The sequence below is a fragment of the Canis aureus genome, chromosome 11 (assembly GCF_053574225.1).
Source record: "Canis aureus isolate CA01 chromosome 11, VMU_Caureus_v.1.0, whole genome shotgun sequence".
NCBI classification, from domain to species: domain Eukaryota; kingdom Metazoa; phylum Chordata; class Mammalia; order Carnivora; family Canidae; genus Canis; species Canis aureus.
The window spans coordinates 17,725,775-17,746,623 of record NC_135621.1 but is presented as its reverse complement, the minus strand read 5'-3'; the positions used below and the strand labels follow the sequence as shown (position 1 = coordinate 17,746,623).

Sequence of the window (20,849 nt, the reverse complement as noted above, 5' to 3'; positions counted from 1 at the left end):
GTAATGTGAGACAAGGATCAGTCTGAGATATTTTAAAAATATAAATATTCTTTTTCAAAGAAGAATAATTATAATTGTGTTGACTTCTTGAATTCTTTTAAAAAACAGTTAAATGCAAATCACTTCAAACATTACTAGTTTTTATAAAATACAGGTATTTAAAATATAATAAAGTGTTTATAATTTTATGAAATGTTTTCATATTTGCACCTGCAAACAATGTCTAAATAGCAATTAGTGTTGGCTGAGCCTGAACATTTTATGAGCGCAATAAAACTTTAGATCCCCAAATTAAAGCAGATTTTAAAGTTATATTTAGTATTAATTTTCAAACTCAAAATCAGCAATTCCCTCATTGTAATAAAACATAACACTAATGAGATGATAACTCTTAGACAAGATTACACTAATTTGAATAACAAAAATGCTATGTTTAAATTTTGATTATATTAATTTGACATAAGATTTGTCCTTTTTATTTATTTATTTTTTAGATTTGTCCTTTTTTGAAGGAATAAGTTTGTATACAATCCCTCCTCTTTACATGTCCCATCCTGCCCTATGACAATTTCATTTCTTTATATCTTATATGCTTCTTGTAAAGTGCATCTATTTTTTATAATTTCATAAACAATTGGTAATTTATTTTGGTTTACTGAACCTTATATATATAATTTCTACATGCTATTCCTTTAATTTGTCCATTCATGTATTCATATTTAACTGATTGTCTCCCATATGCTGATAGTGGGCCAATTGCAGGAAAGTCAATATGATGAGAGATGATTTAAAACCTTAGGAGCCCTTACTCTATTGAGGAAAGAACACAATATGCTATTCTGTATAAGAAATGACAAAGGAGAATTATAGCAATGAAAATAGTGTGGTGATGTTATAAGACTTGTCTAACTGAAAAGAAGAGGGAAGTAACACATCAACCATTTGTGTGCAAGCACTTAATAAGCATACAGTACACATTACATAGTAGATGGTGTTACAAAAACTGGCTCACAACATGAAGAGAAATAAAATTACCCATGAAACTTGAATTTCAGATAGAATAAAAATCTCAATGTGAAAGGAAAAACTACAAGGTAATTATATTAATATATGAGAGAACATTTTACTGACATGCTAGAAAAGGACAGATTTAAAAATTTTTCAAAAATATAAACCAGAAAAAAATTGATGAATATGCTTACATAAAAATAAAGGAAATCTAGTTGACAAACGTTACCATTATGAAAATTAATAGATGACGGATTGTGAGAATTTTCAGTAGCTAAACCCAATACAGGCATATATCTAGACGTATATAGATAATACTTCTGTAAACTCGAGTCCACAACAAAAAGAAACCCAATGTCACTACATATTCTGGAAGTATGGCATAACATCCTCCCTACAAATCCAGATGTATGAGTCATTTTTAAATAGCTTTTGCTAAGTTATAATTCACATACCATAAAATCCATCTACTTCAAGTATACAGTTCAGTTTACAACACTGTGGACGGGACTAGAAGGTATTACGCTAAGTGAAATAAGTCAATCAGAGAAATACAATTATCATATGATCTCAATCATGTGGAATTTAAGAAATAAAACAGAGGAGCATAGGGGAAGGGAAGGAAAAATAAAACAAGACAAAATCAGATAAGGAGACAAACCACAAGACTCTTAATCCTAGGAAACTGAGTGTTGCCGGAGGAGACGGGGGTAGGGAGATGGGGTAACTGGGTGATGGACATGAAGGAGGGAATGTGATGTGATGAGCACTGGGTGTTACATAAGACTGATGAATCACCGACCTCGGCCTCTGAAACCAATAATATATTATATGTTAATTAACTGAATTTAAATATAAATGAATAAATTATAAATAAAGTTTTTAGTTTTAAGATATTTTTATCAGCCCAAAAAGAAACCGATAGTGGTCATTCCACATGCTTCCTCTCGTCCTAGGCAACCACTAATGTATTTTCTGTCTCTACAGATTTGCCTATTCTAGACTTTTTGTAATCGTGGCGTCACATAACATGTAGCATTTTGTGTCTGACTTCTTTCTTCTTTTTTGTTTTTTTTCTGACTTCTTTCAATTAGCATGAGCCTCAGGGTTCATCCATGTGGTAACGTGTGTCGTTCACTGCTTCATTCCTTTGGATTGCCAAATAAAAGTACATTGTACGGATGGATATACATTTTGTTTATCTATTCATCATTTGATGAATATTTATTTATTTATTTATTTATTTATTTATTTATTTATTTATTTATTTTAAAGATTCTATTTATTCATGAGAGACACAGAAATAGACAGAGGGAGAAGTAGGCTCCCTGCAGGGAGCCCGATGTGGGACTCGATCCCGGGATCATGCCCTGAGCCAAAGGCTGACGCTCAACTGCTGAGCCACCCAGCCAGGCATCCCAATGAACACTTAGGTTGTATCTTGGTCCAACAGTTGCCCCACCCGCTTCCTCAAAAAAAAAAAAAAAAAAAAAAAAATTCCAAATCCACCCAGAAACTCAGAATTGACTTCAGTTGGATATAAACTTTGCAGATATATTTAGTTGAGATGAGGTCATGCTAGAATGAGTTTTAAACCCAAAGACTTGTGTCCTTATAAGAAAAAGAGAGGGCACACAGAAACATAAAAAAGAAAGAAGGCCATGTGAAGGTGAAGGTAGAGACTGAGAGAGGTGATTTTAAGCCAATAAATGCCAAGAACTGCCAGAAACGATCAGAAACTAGAAGATACCAAGAAGGATCCTTTTCCTGCGTCTTTCAGAGGGAGCATGACCTTGCAGACACCTTGATTTCAGACTTCTGTCCTCAGTAACTGTGAGATACTACAGGTCAATAGTTTGAACCCACCCTCTAGTGGGTTGTGCTGAGTGTGCATTTTTCAAAGCAGTATTATTTTTATGCTCTTTATTCAGTTTGTGCTGCTTTATTACAGAAGCCCTAGGAAATTGATAGAGATTGTTTCACCACTTAGCTGTTATGAATAAAAAAAAAAGTACAAAAAAGAGCAGACAAAGTATGGAAATAACCTAAAATGCTACGTATAGAACAGTTGTTAAAGTCCCTTAGTAATCAAAGAGAGAAGGTGTCGCTCACTCCACAGCTAACAGACCCAAGAGTTGAAAATGCTAAGGGTTTGTGTGGAGGTGTCCATATTTGAGCGCCCAGTCACCGTAGACTGCTGTAGTCACTCTGGAAGACAATATGATTGTACTTAGTTAAATTAAATGAAAATATACTCCATAACCCAGAAATTCCTCTCCTAAGGATGTATCTCAGGAAAACTTGTGCACATATCCACAAAGGGCCATGTCGGCACCAGTCACTGAGGTGTCCTTTGCAGAGCTGAGGAATGGTTGGCAGTTTCAAAGGGTCTTGCTGGAGAATTCTGAAGTTCCATGGTTTGTCCAACACACAACCCAGTGTCCAACACACAACCCATACCCCGTCTGACAACACGGAGATGCAGACGTGCAAAGGGATTCGCCCGAAGCTGTCCAGCAGGGTAGAACCAGACCCTTCTACATCAAACTACTCCTTGGGTGATTATAAAGTTGTGCTAAAAGGGTAAATATTTAAATAGTCCTCTTACTTTTAAAATACCTTGTTCATCATTTTGCTTATTGATCCTGAGCATAAAAATAATACTGCTTTGAAAAATGCACACGTGAAGAAACATAAAAAATGCTGTACATCATTGTTACTCTCACAGCTGTAGCTACATAAAAATATCTGATTTAGAAAAAATAAGTGACAATGCATTACAAGCACGTTACAAAAGGGCATGAACCGGATAAAGGCTTGGGATGAGGTCTGATTAGCTGCCGGTGTCCTGAAGAAAAGTGCTTGGGACAAAGGACACAGTGGGAAAATGTTGTAAAGGAAAGGAGACTACATAATACACGGCAAACAGTGTTAAGCAAAACATCTGGAGGGAGAAAATAAGAATAATGGTGAGTAATGGTGTGGAATTCCATGGGCACATGAGAGGCCAAGATCAGATGTCTTGAAGAGAGGCTTCTCTGAAACCGATGTGGAGAAGAAATCGACGAAGTTGCAGCATAATTAATATAAAAAAGGTTAGAAGACTAATTGGATTTGTTTGGATTTACAGCCAGGAGGCGTGGCCAGCAATGAGGCATTCAGGAGAAGCCGAAGTCTAAGGAATGACTCCAGGCAGATTGCAAGTTTGGTGGAAGTGCCGTGTTTTCCAGTAATTGTTCTATGGACTCAATCCTAAGATGTGTGTGATGTCATTACCTTCCCTTACAGACAAGGACATTAAGACAGAGAATTTTGGAAAATTCTCCAAAGTCGTTCAGCTAATATATGGAAGACCCTAGCTGTGCTTCAGGCAGTCCAGCTTTTGAACCCACTCTTAAAGGCCGTGCTAAATTGTCCCATTTCAGGACACCCGGGAGGCTCAGAGGTTGAGAGTCTGCCTTCGGCCCAGGGTGTGACCCCAGGTCCTGGGATCGAGTCCCACATCGATCTGTGCCTGTGTCTCTGCCTCTCTGTGTGTGTCTCTCATGAATAAGTACATAAAATCTTTTTTAAAAAGCATTTAAAAAAATAGGGCACCTGGGTAGCTCGGCGGTTGAGCATCTGCCTTTGGCTCAGGTCATGATCCCGGAGTCCCAGGATCAAGTCCCACATCAGGGTCCCTGCGGGGAGCCTGCTTCTCCCTCTGCCTGTGTCTCTGCCTGTGTCTCTGTCTTTCATGAATGAATGAATAAATACATAAATAAATAAATAAACAAACAAACAAATAAATAAATTCTTTTAAAAAATAAATAAAAAATAAAATAAATTGTCTCATTTCTGGTTACCTAATTCCTGTGCATGTCAGGAGATCTGCTATTTTTACATTTCCTATACATAATGGTTCAAAATTCATGAACTGATCATTTCAAATATTACCTCCCTTTTCACTAAGATGATAGTTTCTGTATATAATTTTTATTAAACAGTTGTCCCACATCCTGTCTTTAGTTTTTCCTCTATGCGGTTTCTCAGCAATTAGAATATTTATATTCAATAGAATGTAATTGCAGTCTGGCAGATGTTTATTAATTGAGGAAAATGTAACAACTCGATCTTAATTCACCTTAGAGGCCATGAATGTGTATTGCCACACTAACAAAAAAGGCAGATAAAAGGGAAAGAAGGAAGGATGGAAAGAGAGGAAGGGAAGAAGGGAGGAAAAAAGAAAAGAAAATTTGTTGAAGATGAAAATTTCCACAAAGAAAATCATTAATAAAGATCTATACCAAAATTGTAAATTCTGTTCCTCAAAGGACATATTTAAGATATCGACTTGAGTGAGAAACAATATTTGCAACTTGCAAGTATCTCCTGTATTTGCTCTTTAATCCAGAAATTCCACTGCCAAGTATATATACACACACAAAGTCATGTACAAGAAAAATAGATAACTTTTTTTCTACATTTATTGAGATGATATATTTTATCTCCTTCAAATTTAATCTGGTAACATTATGTTAATTGATACACCAATTTAAAAAAACTTGAATTTCTGAAATAAATCCAATAAGATAGGTTACATTATCTTTTTTATTCATTGTTGAGTTTGGTCTGTTCATATTTGGGTTTGCATTTTTCATCTATGTTCATGGGTGATATTTGTATGGAAATCTATTTTCATGCATTATCTTTGTTTTTTATATCAAGGCCATGCTAATCTTATAAAACAGTTGATATACATATGTTCTTTTCCCATTTCTTAGAACAGTCGGTGTTGTATTAGAATCATATGCCCCTGGAAGTTATAATATTACCAATGCCATATAGACTAAGAATTTTCTTCAAATAAAATTTTTGACTATTGATTTAATTCAATGATTTAGAATATATAGTTCTTCCTTTGTCAATGTATAACTTGTATTCTTCTAAAGATTTGTCTATTTTGTATGAATTTTCAGGTTTATTAGTATAAAGTTGTTCATTATATCCTATATTAATTTATCAAATCTCACTGAAGGTTAGTCTATTTTATAGTAATATAAATATATTACTAAAATATATAAATTTATATATTAATATATTAATATATTATATTATATATAACTTATATATAATTAATATATTTATATATATAAATATATATATTTAATATATATATAATATATATTTATATATTTATATAATATATATTATATATATATAATTTATATATAATATAAAAATATAATAGTAATATCTATTACTGTCATGAACCAACTTTAGACTTTGTTGATTACATTTGGTAAGTTTTTCATTTCATTAATTTTACTTTTTACCCCTAGCATTTCCAGTCACCTACTCTTTGGACTTGTTCATTTCCTTTTTCTAACTTTTGAGTTTGTTATTCTTTAGCTTTTCTGCCTTCAGATTTTCTCCCTTAGGCAAATCCTGGACATTTTCTTCTAACACTTAAACCCAAGCTTAAATTCACTGTATTTTTCAACTGTCTTCAAGATAGAGGGAGTGACGTTTCTATTCCATATTTCCACATCCACTAGATCTTGGCTAGGTCATGCATTATTTCCTTAGTATCTTATCAAATTCTTGATGTTAAAAAAGATTTTATTATTTTTTAGTAGTCTCTAATATCTAAATTGTTCTTAACTTGATTGATGACTCTGATGCTCAGCCCAAAATATTATTGTAGACACAAAATTGTATTCTTTCCATAGGCAAAATCCATTCTTTACGATTTTCTCTTAAGACTGGAGCTCTATTCCTATCTTTATCCGTGTTGCTCCTTTCCACACTCTCCCCAGTTTTTACTTTATTCTTAACAATGAAGCAAATATTAGATGCAATCTGCAGTGATTGTTTAACTGATGTAAAAATGTGAAGGCTTCTTTTTCTGCATGTGCCCAGCCAGTGGTTCATTATATTTAAAATTGAAGCTTTTATCATCCAAAATATTATACCTTTTTTCATGGTATCATAGCATGCCAGTGCTGAAACAGACAACCTTGAAACCTCTTTGCTCTAAAATTAAAAGATTTATTTCTCACTCAGAGGTCAGTCCAATCCACCCTTGACAGCCAGGTTCCACGTGGTGATTCAGGAATCCTTGCACCTTCCATCTAGTAAATTCTCAAATCTTCCCACTGGATCCTTTGCAACTGTCTGAGAAACAAATGGGGATTAGAGGATTCTCAAGGGATTAATTAGTGTTTTGCTTCCTTTTGAACTAACTGACCATGAGCTTTTCATCTTTCTTCCTATTTTTGAGATATCTTACATTAAAGATGTCATTCTGGCAATAAGCACTGATTTCAGCTTCCAAATTAGTACAAGTTGTTCTTCATTTATTATTTAAATTCACCTACCTCTATATATTCAGATTTTTGGTAGTATATGCATCCAATAATTCCTGATAGAATGTTTATTATTCATAGCAATACAATTTTTTTTAAATTATAACATTTGACTCCACTAGAGTTTGTAGGTTCCTGCAAAGAAGACTTATGTGGTCTCTACTCTTACTTGCTGTTGATCTTACCTCTATTCCCACACATTGTGTGCTGATCATTTAAAATGAATAGAAGAACATTATAATTATTTTCCAGAATAATTATTTTTTATTTCATCTGTGAGATCGTTAAATTAATTTTACTAAAGTAGCGTTGGGGCAATGTTTTTAAATTTGCTTTTAAAAAATGATGTACCATATTCTACCATTTATCTTTCTTATTAGTCTTGTTTTTTTAATATTTTATTTATTTATTCATGAGAGACACAGAGGGAGAGGAAGAGACACAGGCAGAGGGAGAAGCAGGCCCCATGCGGGGAGCTCGATGTGGGACTTGATCCCGGGACTCCAGGATCACGCTCTGGGCTGAAGGCAGGCGCTCAACCGCTGAGCCACCCAGGGATCCCCTAGTCTTGTTTTTCTTACCTTTTCCATGCTGTTCCCTAAACTGTTTTATTCAAGTGTAATTTTGTCATATCGGTCCATGTCCGGGTTAATAGAGCTCTGGAAATATGTATTTTAAAAACATAGTGTTGTGTATAATCTCATGTGATATTATCTGTTTTTTCAAAATTTTATTCTTCAAAGACTCAACATCCATGACATCACCCTGAAGTCATCTCCTACTTCGCCATTTGAATCGACTGTACAGTCTCTGCCTTCACAGAGAGATTATTTGTATTTTTATAATTGCACTTATTTCACTCTGCCCTGTATTATAACTAAGGTTTACATGAGTGTGCTCTGTTACTCTCCTCACTACTCTCTCAAATGGTCCATTCTATTAAAAGGGGCAGGATATAGACTTAAATTCTTAATGAAACTATGGTGAATCTGAGGAAAAAAAAATATTTCTGCTACTCCTAATTTATCTCCTTCTGTCTTTCATAGGACCTAGCATTCAGTTTTTGTGCATTTAGAAGTTACTCTAATAAGAAAAACAAATTCTTATTAAATAAATAAAATAATGAAAGATAAAAATAAGCTATAATATCAATGTTTTTAAAGATTTTTTTATTTTAGAGAGAGAGTGAGATTTGAGAGAGAGAATGAGGGTGTGTGCAGTTGTACAAGTTGAGGGAGGAGCAGAGGGAGAGAATTTCAAGCAGACTCCCAGAGTGTGGTGCCTTTTGGGGCTGGATCTCTCATGACCCATGAGATCATGAATTGAGCCAAAATCAAGAGTTGGTTGCTTAACTGACTCTGCCACCCAGATACCCCCACAAAGGTTTTTTGTTTTGTTTTGTTTTTAAAAAGTGATGGCAAAAACATGTAACAAAATACCTTGACAATGCTATTATCACATATTTTTGTATAGTTTCAACTGTGACATATATAAATGTGTATTGTCATAATAAGAATCTTAAGACAAAATGGGAAGCAAAAAACAAAAGTAATATTGGGCATTAATTTAATTCAAACATGCTTATCGCTTCAAAGCCATACTTCACTTTGACAAGATTTTTCTGACAAGGTTTTGGTGTAAACTGAGTGAAAAAATGACATCAACTTACTAAGTACACATTTATTTCAACCTTCTACTTAGACACAGAATTACAATAACTGCAAGATGGGGCAGAGAAATCCTGACACAGCACAGATGACTTGCTGATGAGAGTAGACATGAAGAGTTGGGGAAGTTGAGGCAGATAAATTTCAGAACTGGGTATTTGTGAAAAGGGATCCATACAGAGAAATACTTCAGAAATATACATAATGGCACCGGAGATCTGTAGCTAATAGCAGTCTGCAAAGGTATAGGGTGAGACTCTGTAAGGTTGGTTAAACAACAACAACAACAACAACAAAAATGCTGCAGAGAAAGTTGTAAGCTAAACAATCTCAAGACTCACAAAGGTCTGGGAAATGTTTGAGTTTCTACTAGCCGGGGTGGAGTACCTGGCACTTAGAAGAAAGACTGGAAAGGAAACATTTCAGTAGAAGTTCCAAACTACCCTTGGAGCCCACCAGAGTGGAACTTAAAAACAAGTTATTGTTTGAATTCAAAGGGTTAAATGGCTTACATAAAATGAACTTCAACACTCTTTCAAAGAAGATAATAAATCTAAACATTCAAAAAATGTAATAGTGTGAAACCTCTGATTAAAAATTACTAAACTTGTATAGCCAATAGCAACATGTTACACATCATCAGGTGAAAAGTCAGTAATACAGCATTGCCTCATTAAGCAGACAAGACCTTCAAATAACTATTATTAAAAATGCATATCAATTTACAGGTAAATATAAACATAATGAGAAAAAAAGGTGGATATAAAAAAAGAACCAAATAGAACTTCTGGAGATTAAAAAAAATCCAACATCTGAAAAATAATTTCACTTAGTGGGCTTAACAGTACTGCTGAAATTGGAAAATGGAAAAACCACTTGGGAAAGCAGGTCAAGAGTTTATTATAAAATTAAGCTTTTACTTCCAACAGATAGTATAAGGATGTGTGAAATAAAATTTTTAATGCACAAAATTCTAAAATTTGAAGAAGAAATAAATAACCTGGATAGCTCTTTATCTACTAAATTAATTGAATTTCTGAAAACTTTGCAAACAGAATTACAGACACAACTGATATCATTAGAAAATTCTCTTAACATTGAAAGAAGAAATAATACATATTAAAAAATCTTTACCAAAAATTAAAGAATAGAGACCACTTTCTAATACATTTTATGATGTTAACATTACATTGTTATCAAATCAAAAGTATTACAAGAAAAAAGATCATCTTCATGAACATACATGCAATAATCCATAATGAAACATTAAAACATCAAATCAGTAATCTAGTAAAAAATATAACGTATTATTACCTTGGGCTGACCTCTGGGCTGCTCTCTGCCCCTTCAGGCTCAGGCTGCCCAGCGGGCGTGGTGACTGCAGATACGAGGCCCGGGCAATGCAAAGACTGCGGGAAGGGGGCCTGCAGCCTTTAGACCTGTGCAGTGCCTGCCTCTGAGCTCCCTGCCCCCGAAGGCCGCGGCCCACCTGTGGTCTGCAGGAGACCGGCCCAGGCCTGCGGAGTAGACACAGCCCAGGTCTGCAGAGTAGACGCGGCCCAGCCCGGCAGATCAGCCACCGCCCAGGTCTGTGGAGTAGACGAGGCCTAGGCCCTGTGGCCCGCAGTAGACACGGCCCAGCCCTGCGGAGTAGACGTGGCCCAGGTCTGCAGAGTGGACCCGGCCCAGCCTTGCAGATCAGACATGGCCTAGGTCTGTGGAGTAGACGAGGCCAAGGCCCTGCGTCCCACAGTAGACGCGGCCTAGGTCTGCAGAGTAGACGTGGTCCAGGTCTGCGGAGTAGACGCGGCCCAGCCCTGTGGAGTAGACACGGCCCAGGTCTGTGGAATAGACCGGCCTAGGCCCTGTGGCCCACAGTAGACACGGCCCAGCCCTGTGGAGTAGATGCGGCCCAGGTCTGCAGAGTAGCTGTGGCCCAGCCCTGTGGAGTAGACACAGCCCAGGTCTGTGGAGTAGATGAGGCCTAGGCCCTGGGCCCGCAGTAGACCTGGCCCACCCCTGTGGAGTAGATGCGGCCTAGGCCTTGTGGCCCTGCAGTAGACGTGGCCCAGCCCTGTGGAGTAGACCCGGCCTAGGCCCTGCAGAGTAGACGCGCTAAGGCCCTGCAGCCCTGCGGTAGACATGGCCCAGCCCTCCAGAGCAGACACGACCAGGGCTCTGCGGAGTAGACGCGGCCCAGGCCTCAGGCTGCAGTCCATGGCTTGCGCTCCTCACTGACGCCTCATCAAGTCAGCGAGCAGCTCTCTAAGCCGAACCAAAGGCAGCAATCATTAACAGGGACTGTTTTCATCTATCAGAATATAGCGGAGGACTTGTGAACTTTGCAAAATACAGTCTGTGAAATGCTAAAAAGGAGTCTTCCCGAAGATTGGAAAAATTAAGACTTGCTATTAAAGTGCCTTGTGCTTTAATTTCCTTAATGGTTGCGAAAGATCAGTGATTTTTTATCATTAATTTTGGAATTCTGATGCTTTTTTTCTCTAGTTGTTTCAACTGCTTGTGGTGGATAAACGGAGAGACAAATAGCTACTAAGTTGTCATAATGCTGGGTATCAATGTTCCTCATTGACTTAAATTCTCCAGTATATAGTGATAAATTTTATTCTAAAATTTCTTATTTATTTATTTATTTATTTATTTATTTATTTATTTATTTATTTATTTATTCAGAGAGAGAGGCAGAGACACAGGCAGAGGGAGAAGCAGGCTCCATGCAGGGAGCCGGACATGGGACTCGATCCCGGGCCTCCAGGATCACACCCCGGGCTGCAGGTGGTGCTAAACCACTGTGCCACCAGGGCTGCCCTATTCTAAAATTTCTATTCTAAAATTTCTATTCTAAAATTTTTATTCTAAAATGTTAAAAGCCTGAAAATGCCTACTAATTTAAGTCATTTTTACAAGTGGTCCATTATAAAATCAATAACAAAGATCTAACCCAAGCAAGTTTGTTTCAATTCCTGTCTGTCTGGACTTCATTGTTTTAAGCATCTTCTCAATTGTTTAAAAAAAAAAAAGTTAAACATAGCAAATTATGATAAAAATACTTTTTGTTCGTTAGAATGTGTTGCTTCAATTACATTTTGTACTGAATTTCATTTTCCTAAATCCTTATCTCCTCTAACCTCAGTTGAAAATAAATCTCATTGCTTTCTCCTAGGAGACCAACCAGAAAACATGTTTTTAGTTTACAATTATATCATGGATAGAAAAGGAGAGGAATATCTCCTCATTTGAACATTCTTGGGCAGAAAGACCAATGTTTGCTGATATAAACCAAGAATGTCTGTGCTTTTTTGTGTCTTTAAATTCATTACACTGCAGGTTTCAGGAATGCAAGGAACATGCTCTGCTATATTCCCCTGTCTAGCATGAATGAATAAATAAATAATGAAATAAAATTGTGCAGATCTCACTGCCTTTAAATATTCATCTCTCCTATTTCTCAAGCTGCTGTCAGAGTTTCACTTTTAACTGTTTTCTCAAAAATGTAAATGCTTGCCAAAGGCCTACAAAATAAAGTGAAAATAAAAGGATGAGGAGCAGACATATTAGCAAATACAGATAACAGAAGGGCTGTTAGAGTGGACTGCCTGCAACGATCCTGGTCCCCACACGGATGCTTATTTATGTGAGTGAGAAAAATCTCCCAGACTCCATATTCTGTTTGTTTCTCTATTGATACAAAAATAGTGCATCATCCCCTTGGGTTATTGTGAAGCCGTGGCATATGGTGATTAATTAATGTCAGGTAGTAGTATTTTTGTTATTATCTACCTTAGAATCCAGATACCTCCTTACGCTGCCACCAAACTCCTTTCCTAGCTTTAGCTCCCAGTAGATTCTCTTGTTTTCTAAGCAAAACTTAGTTACCATTCATTGGCAAATGCTATTCTGCATGTTTTATATTGCTAGGTCTGTTTATGCTAGTTTAGACTCTCTCTAAAGGTACGAACTAAGCATCTTTTAGGACAAATTGCTGATCTCCAAGTCAACTGCTCCAAGACCACAGAGTTTCTGCGTCTGGAATATAACAATTTGAGTTTTGTGACACAAAGGGAAGAATTATGCATACATGGACCTCTTCACAATGTACCTCAGATGGAAGATAGATGTTCTCTGGATCTTGCTTCACTTCCCTTTGCTCTTCTCTAAAGCAGAAGCTTTGAGCTCAAACTCCAGCAGCTGCCTTACATCATGAGCAAAGGCTTGTATTGAGGATGGAGTGGCAGAAAGATAGAACTATGTTCCTGACGATCTCTGAATTTCTTTTATACAAGATAAAAACCAATCTCTTGACTTGCTGAAATAGACATGGTTTCCATTTTCTTTTACACCTAAGTAAGGTATTTTTAACCTTCATTAAGGTGCTAATTAAACTGATAATAAATTCATTTGATTGCATATAATAAAATTGTTTATTAAGAATACATTCATTACTTCAACTACAAAAAAACCGTGATGATTTTCAGATCAAATTTCATTAACCTTTCAAGAATAAGGAGATATATTGCTAAAACCAATATTTGAAAAGTTGCATAGAGATAGTAGGAGTAGTGGTAGTAATAGTAAGCATCCAGTTTACAAATATCAGCTTATTTAGTCTTTATTGCACCCTTTGAGGTAGTTATTGCTGTAATCCCCAATTTACGGATGATGAAACGAAAGTTCAGATAGTCTAGGCGATTTTATCAATGTGAAATTTGCAGTGGCAGTCAGAAATTAAAAGCTGTAGCAACTAGGCTTCAGTGATTATACTCAATACTTTAATGTCAAAGACACTCCACTGTCAATTATTACACTGCTTAACCTTGGCTATTCCTTTAGAGGTCTTTTTTTTTTTTTTAAAGATTTCATTTATTTATTTATTTGAGAGAGTGCACGTGCACAGGAGCAGGGGGAGGAGGAGAGAGGGAGAGAGCAAGAAGCAGAGGAGCACAGAGCTGGATGCAGGGCTCCATCGCAGGACCCTGGGACCATGACCTGAGCCCAAGGCAGATACTTAATGGACTGAGCCAGGTGCCCCTTCTTTAGACGTCTCAATGAAGTTTCTGTGTAGAAATCTCAGGAGACATTTAGTGGAAGGAAGTATAAGAAATGTTTGGCTGGGACAGTACTTAAGATTTCAGAAATGGTTTAAATCAGGTGATTTCAAGGTCCAATGTCCTTAAGTGGGCTGGCTGGTGTTGAGTGGGCACAGCACTGTTAGAATAAAGGAGGAAAATAACCTTTTAGTTTGCATTATCCGTTCAACTCAAATCTCTTTAATGAAGGCTTTTTATGGCCATCCAGATCTTAGTAAGTACTTTCTTCTTAATAATAATGTTGATTTAAATACCTTTAGGGACAGAAACTATGTCATCTTCACGCCCCCAGGATCAAACAGCCAGCGTCCTGATGATATGTGAACTTACACATGACACAAGTCTTTCTCTCTCGCTCTCCCTCTTGCTGTGCTAAAAACTTAAAGAGTATTTTTGCTATCATAAAACGTATTTTATCAAGTTGGTTTTCTCTTTGTCACAGTATACCCACATATATATTGAAATATGTTAGCAGCAAAGACTTTGTAATCCTGTTATCTCATGACAAAAAAAAATGGCTGTCATGGAAATGAAACTTTTGAATTTATGTGAGAAAAGGTATTGACCTATTTGTATGAATTACTGTGTGCTTCACCAGTTCAGAACAACAGTTTGATCTGTTGACTGTAGCCTATAAACAAAAATGAAATAAATTAAACTAATAGGAAATTGATCCAAGAAAAGACAACAGTGTGATATGTTGATTTCAACTCCTTCTTAGGTAGGCGTGACAGGGACGTTAGAGCTCTGACTCATGTAATAAACACCAGGACTGCCTAGGAAAGGTTAATTCTCCTTTCTAATAAACATAATTTCCTCTACACTTATTGATCAAAAAGTATGCCTCTGATAGACCTTTGTGACTTGAATTGTTCCTTTTTTTGTCTGACATTGATGGAATTTTTTAAATTTTACTCTGATGAAAATTTATAATATCACTGTGTTTGACTGATACTAATTCAACTGGCCTATTTTGCATCATTTCTGTGTTAGAGACTAAGTTATAATGCTAAGTGTAGTCCTGATTTGTAAGTGAAAGCACCATGTTCTCACCATGTATCTATTCCTAGACAAATTCAGATAATATGAAGAAAACTGTGGATCCTAGGTAGGTTAGACAATTCATTAGGAATTTTGGAGGCATCTGAATAAGTACAAAGATAGGCATATCAAAATATTTTGCAAAATGGTAAAATACTTTGTATGATATACTTGAAATATTATGTAGGCAATTAGATTTAAACCAAATTAAAGGAAGTACAAATGCAAACCTGAATAGGCAGGTATTTCTTGAGTATCTTAATAAAAGTAACAATATTTTATTGACATAATTGAATTATTTACCATTATGGTTATTTGTTATTCATTAAAGAGATGCCAAGTTTCGTAAAAGAAATGTTTTCTAATTTTCCATGATATGTTTCATTTATAAACTGTTTAATTATTCAATGCTAATAAAGTACACAGTTAAACCTTAATCAAGTTGCACTTTCCTCTTATTTCTTATTGCTGCCTGTTAGAGTTCACAGTCCTTCCCTCTGTAACGTTTGCTATGCTTTGGGTTCAGTTACCTTTTGTTCCTCATGCTGACATGTCTATTTCCCCTCAACTCTTATTCCTCTACTTCTGTCTACAAACATAGTCATATAGCTCACTAAAAAAAATCAAAACAAAAACAAAAACAAAACTAGAAAAATATATCTTTGAGATAGATAGATATATTGTACACATGTCCACCACTATCAAAGAAAATGTGAAATGTCCCCATATCTCATCTTACTTACACACTATGCCCTAGATGTCCACTGGGACATCAGAGTGTCACGTTCCGAGCATATGTTCAACTTTTGGGTCATATCAACACAATTTCTAGTGTGTTTGCCTGCCTTGCTTGGCCCTCCCTTCAAGAGTTATTAGTGATTAGTTATCATCGGATTCTAAAAATGGTGTTTGCGTCAGGGTATATGATGACCTCTTGTGTCTGAATTTTCTTTTTTTTTTTTTTTAATTTTATTTATTTATGATAGTCACAGACAGAGAGAGAGAGGCGCAGAGACAGGCAGAGGGAGAAGCAGGCTCCATGCACCGGGAGCCCGATGTGGGATTCGATCCCCCGTCTCCAGGATCGCGCCCTGGGCCAAAGGCAGGCGCCAAACCGCTGCGCCACCCAGGGATCCCTGAATTTTCATTCATTTTCCGAGTCCTCGCTTCCCCTTGTTACACGTGCTCCTGTATGGACTACGTATCTTATCCAGTCTGAATGGATAAGAATGGTCCGAAGGCTTGTTTTCCTTCCCAAATCCATAAGATGAAATCTTAACCCAGAAAGTCAAAGGTGTTATGAGACAGAGTTCTTTGAGAGGTGATCCTGAGGAAAAAGTCCTCAGAATGTAACTTGTGGTTTTATAAAAGAGGCTCCAGAGACAGAAGTTGCTCCTTTCACCGTCTGAGGACATAACAAGAGGTTGGTGGTCTGCAATCCGGGTCTTCACCAGAATCCGATCGTGCTGGTGAAGACTTCAGCTCCACGACTGTGAAAAATAGATTTCTTTTGCTTGTAAGCCATCCAGTCCGCAGTATCTTATAGGAGCCTAAATGGACTAAGACAAATAAATCTCTTTCTTGAAACTTTTCTTACTTAGATTTCATTGCATTGGAATATTTCCAGTCCTTGTGTTAGGACATTGCATTCTTCCTCCCCCATGTGCACTTTCCCAAAGATTCCAGCTTTAAGCTTTTTCACCCTCGTATCCCTCCCTACTTAATATTCTCGTTCACTTCTGTTATTTCAATGGTGTAGAAAAATAAAGACTCTCAGGATGAGACTTAGGAGACCTGGGAACGGATCTTGCTTTGACGCAAACTAGTTTGTGACTTTGAAATTGTCATTCCATTTATTTGTGCCTCATGGTGCATAATAATTCTCCACATTAGAGATTCACAGTGTTCATTAGTAAGTTAAGGCTTTGAGAAGTCTTGCAATATGCAGGAAAAAAATAGGGAAGGAAAAGAAAACTGAGTTCTTTAACTCAGAGATTCGAAAAGATTCCACAGTATTAAATAACACTGAGCTGATAATTCACTCAGTTCTACCCACTTCATGTCTACAACCAACAAAAATGTAATTCAAACTGTCACAATTTTAAAGTCATATTTGATTCCACCCACAACTTTGCTAGCCACACAGAATCGTTTACCAGATTGTTTGGTTTGCTTTCTTAACTGGTTCTAGCAATTCTTCTTTTCTTGGTTTATCCTTGTTGTCATCATTATTCAGGGCTTTTGTTTTCATGGGTTTCAGGGGAGAGTGTTTAGTGATTCCCTTCTATCTTTCTATCCTTGCAACCCGTTAACTTTAGTAAAGTGCTATTTTATTAGAAAACTCTTCAATGACTCCCCAACGCTTGAAGTACAAACTTTGCCAAATTAGGGTCCCTCATAGTCTTTCTTTAGTGTCTGTGCTTGGCTTCCATATGCAGGCAAACGTCCATTTGGCTTTTTGAGGATAGGTCTGGTTTACATCTCTTTCGTCAGCAAAATTATTAATTTCTCTGTTCCTCTCAAAAAGTACTCCATTTTGGACAATAAATTATATATTTATCTTACCAAATGCTATTTATTTCTGGTCATTTGCATCAGTTACTTGCCCCAAATCAAACATCACTATTTCCTGTTTTCCTTTATCTGCATTAAATTCATTTCCACCAAATAAATAAATAAATAAATAAATAATGAATTCATTTCCACCTATGAAAATTCTACCAGGATCCAGAGCCTAAATCGATTTCCATCTACTCTGGATGGTCTTGTGTTACATAGTTTTTAATTCTTTGTTTTTTCTATTTTGCAGAAGCTGAGATCCATTTTATTAATAATGCATCTCTCAAGATATATTTCCTAAAATTTAATTTGGATTCCAGCTGTTGATTGATTAAAATAAATGTATCAGACATTCAGTGTTTTTCAAAGTGAAAAGCTCATAATATGACTTTGACTCTTTTTTTTTTTTTTTTAATGACTTTGATTCTTAACAGCTTTCAGGAGATCCTCTGCCACAAAATATAGACCAAATTCTAAAGATGGAATACAAAGTCCTACCTAACTCTCTAGCTGCATCTCCTCAGCATTCCTTACCATATCCTTTTATTTCTAGTTATTCCAAATTATTTACTGTCCTTGGAATATACCATGCTCTCTTATACTTGTGTTTTTTGCATATGTAAATCACCTGTTTTGGAGTAATCTCAATTAATTCGGAGAATGAAGATGAAATTCATTATATTTCTTCCAACGATTGCCCTGAACTAAAGTAGGTCAAATTCTACTTTCTCATCCCAGCTGGGCAGCTTACATAAATGCACAGTCACTTCCTGCTTTTAAAATTAGTTTATTATGGTTAAACTCCCGTCTCCCATTCCATTCTAAACTGGTCCCCAACCCAGTGCAAACCAGACCTGTGCTTGGGGAAGAGAGCAATTCACTGTTTTCCTGCCTTCCCCTCTTCCCTCTTCCAAACTCTACATCTTCCGTGTTGGAAGACAGGAAGGGAAAGTGTGGAGTGGAGCTGGGGACATTTCTCTTTACTTAATTAGGCTAGAATTTGCAATTTTCCCCTGTAGGCATCAAAGTTCGTTTTCTATCTGAGGTGTGCTGGTAGTTTCTTCCTAGAGCATCTACTCTGTCCCTGAGAATCTCTCACATTCTTGCTTCTCCGAGAAGGAGAAGGTAGAGAAGGGAATCACTCCCACCAATTCTGGAGCGTAGGGGGAAAGTCCTGTTCAATAGCCCATAACTCATTTGCTCTTCTTGGCTTGGCACGCCCCTCTTTCCCCAGGAGGCTATGAATTCCCACTCATTCTTTAGATTCAGCTCCCTTGCTGTTTTCCCTGTGATTTTTTTTTCTAATTCTTTTAGACTAATTTAAGTGTCCTTATGTCAGAGCTTCCCTTCATACTCTTCCCACAATTATGCATCATATCTGTCTATATTGTTTATGCTCCCCTGGCCCCTTAATGGAAACCTGGTATCATCAAACAGCCTCAACCACATCAGACGACCAAACAAAAATCCAATTCTGCATACCCAGGTTCCATTTCCAAAATGATACCACTCCATCTTGAAATTCCCTGATCTGAAGCTCCTTGGCTTCTATCTACTCTTATGATTTTTTTTCCCTACCATAAATGTTCGAAGCACTAAGAATATATCATTATAAACATAACATCTCTATTATCATGCAGGTTGCATCCTAATACTTTCCGTTTGTTATTTAAAGTATTAACTACTTTCATTAAATTGATAATACAGATGGCCCTCAAATTTGATTAGTATGACACTAAACTCATTTTCAAGCATGGAAAACAGTTGAATCAAAAAGGTCCAAGGACAGAACTTTTAACAGAAGGCAGGTTTTCCCTCAGATAAAGCAGCATATGTTTGCAAAAATGAATGAATGAGGAAGAAAAGAATGAATATTTTTTTAAATGGTTAAAGAAAGAGGAAGTAAAAAGATGTAAAAGAATAAAGGAGAAACAGGTGTTAAATAGAGGTTAGAGGAGAGAAGAAGAGCAGAATGGATGAAGTCAATCTGTCTATCCCTCCAAGCCAGGCCTGTTCAAGGGACACAAATTTATATTAGTAATAGTCTAAAAATGTAATTAAACAATAGGTATGGAATGAGGAGAATGAGATCTGTAATGCATTGCAAGTCCAATAATTTAGATCATCTGTCTCAGAGATTATCTTCACGTTCTCAGGCAATGGCAAGTTTTCTTGCTGTGTTTCCTTAAAGTATTCCTGCTTAGAGTACATATTTGGGAGTTGTAAATCAACTTTTAATCCATTTTTATAAATTTAGGATGTGATTTTTTGTTGTGACGTTTCAAAGATTTTAAAATCAGCTCATTGAGCCATGGTAAGACCATGTTCCCAAAATAGCAGTAAATTATCTCTAGAATGGCATGGTGCAGAATGGATTCTGGGGCTGTGGCCTGCTTGTGATTGATGAAGCAAAATTTATCAATTGTGAGTCTTAGCAGAGCCCAGAAATACCCACAGCTCCTACTGAGCCTTTCTTACTCTAAAAACTAATCAGGCCTGAGGGTTGCCAACATAGGGACTCACTATGACTTGGAATAAAAAGCAGGAGAAACAGTACTTTTACAAATACATTACTCTTATAAAACAACTAGAGGGTTGGGGTGCCTAATTTAGTCCATAGAGCAAGGGACTCTGAATCCTGGGGTTGTGGGTTTGAGTCACATGTTGGGTATAGAGATTCCTTTTAAGTAATAAATAATAAAATCTTTAAGAAAAAAGCAACTAGAGAGTTATTATAAAAACCATGTTTTTGGTTACAGTATCTCAAGTTCTAGAAAGAAGTGAAATATTTAAAGGGTTTTATTTACCTAACAGGCTTTCTGTTATAGTCCAAATTGTCTCTAAATCTGGTACCATCAAAGGGACAGCCGAGTCCGAAGGTTTAGCATAGAGTAGTGAAGTCAGAACCAGATCTCTAACTCACTGGGAAAAAGCCATTTTATTTTTTTATTTATTTATTTTTTTTGAAAAAGCCATTTTAAATCCTAGGGCTGGCAGACAGTCTGGAAAGTCTAACTACTTCAAATAATAAGGAAATAATACATGAGGGAATTTTTGTTACATTAAATTAAATTACATTAAATTTCTCCATAAATATGAAAGCCGATCCTGCAGGCTGTTTT

The 20,849-nt window shown here is 36.4% G+C and overlaps 1 long non-coding RNA gene across 1 annotated transcript in view; it reads left to right on the top strand.

Moving 5' to 3' along the window:
- The window catches only part of LOC144322963 (uncharacterized), a 39,334-nt gene extending 33,516 nt beyond the window's left edge, over positions 1-5,818 (top strand). Inside the window, exon 4 of the long non-coding RNA XR_013388538.1 lies at positions 4,139-5,818. This is a non-coding gene — a long non-coding RNA (uncharacterized LOC144322963). The remainder of the gene's footprint in view (positions 1-4,138) is intronic.
- The last annotated feature ends 15,031 nt before the right edge of the window (positions 5,819-20,849 follow it).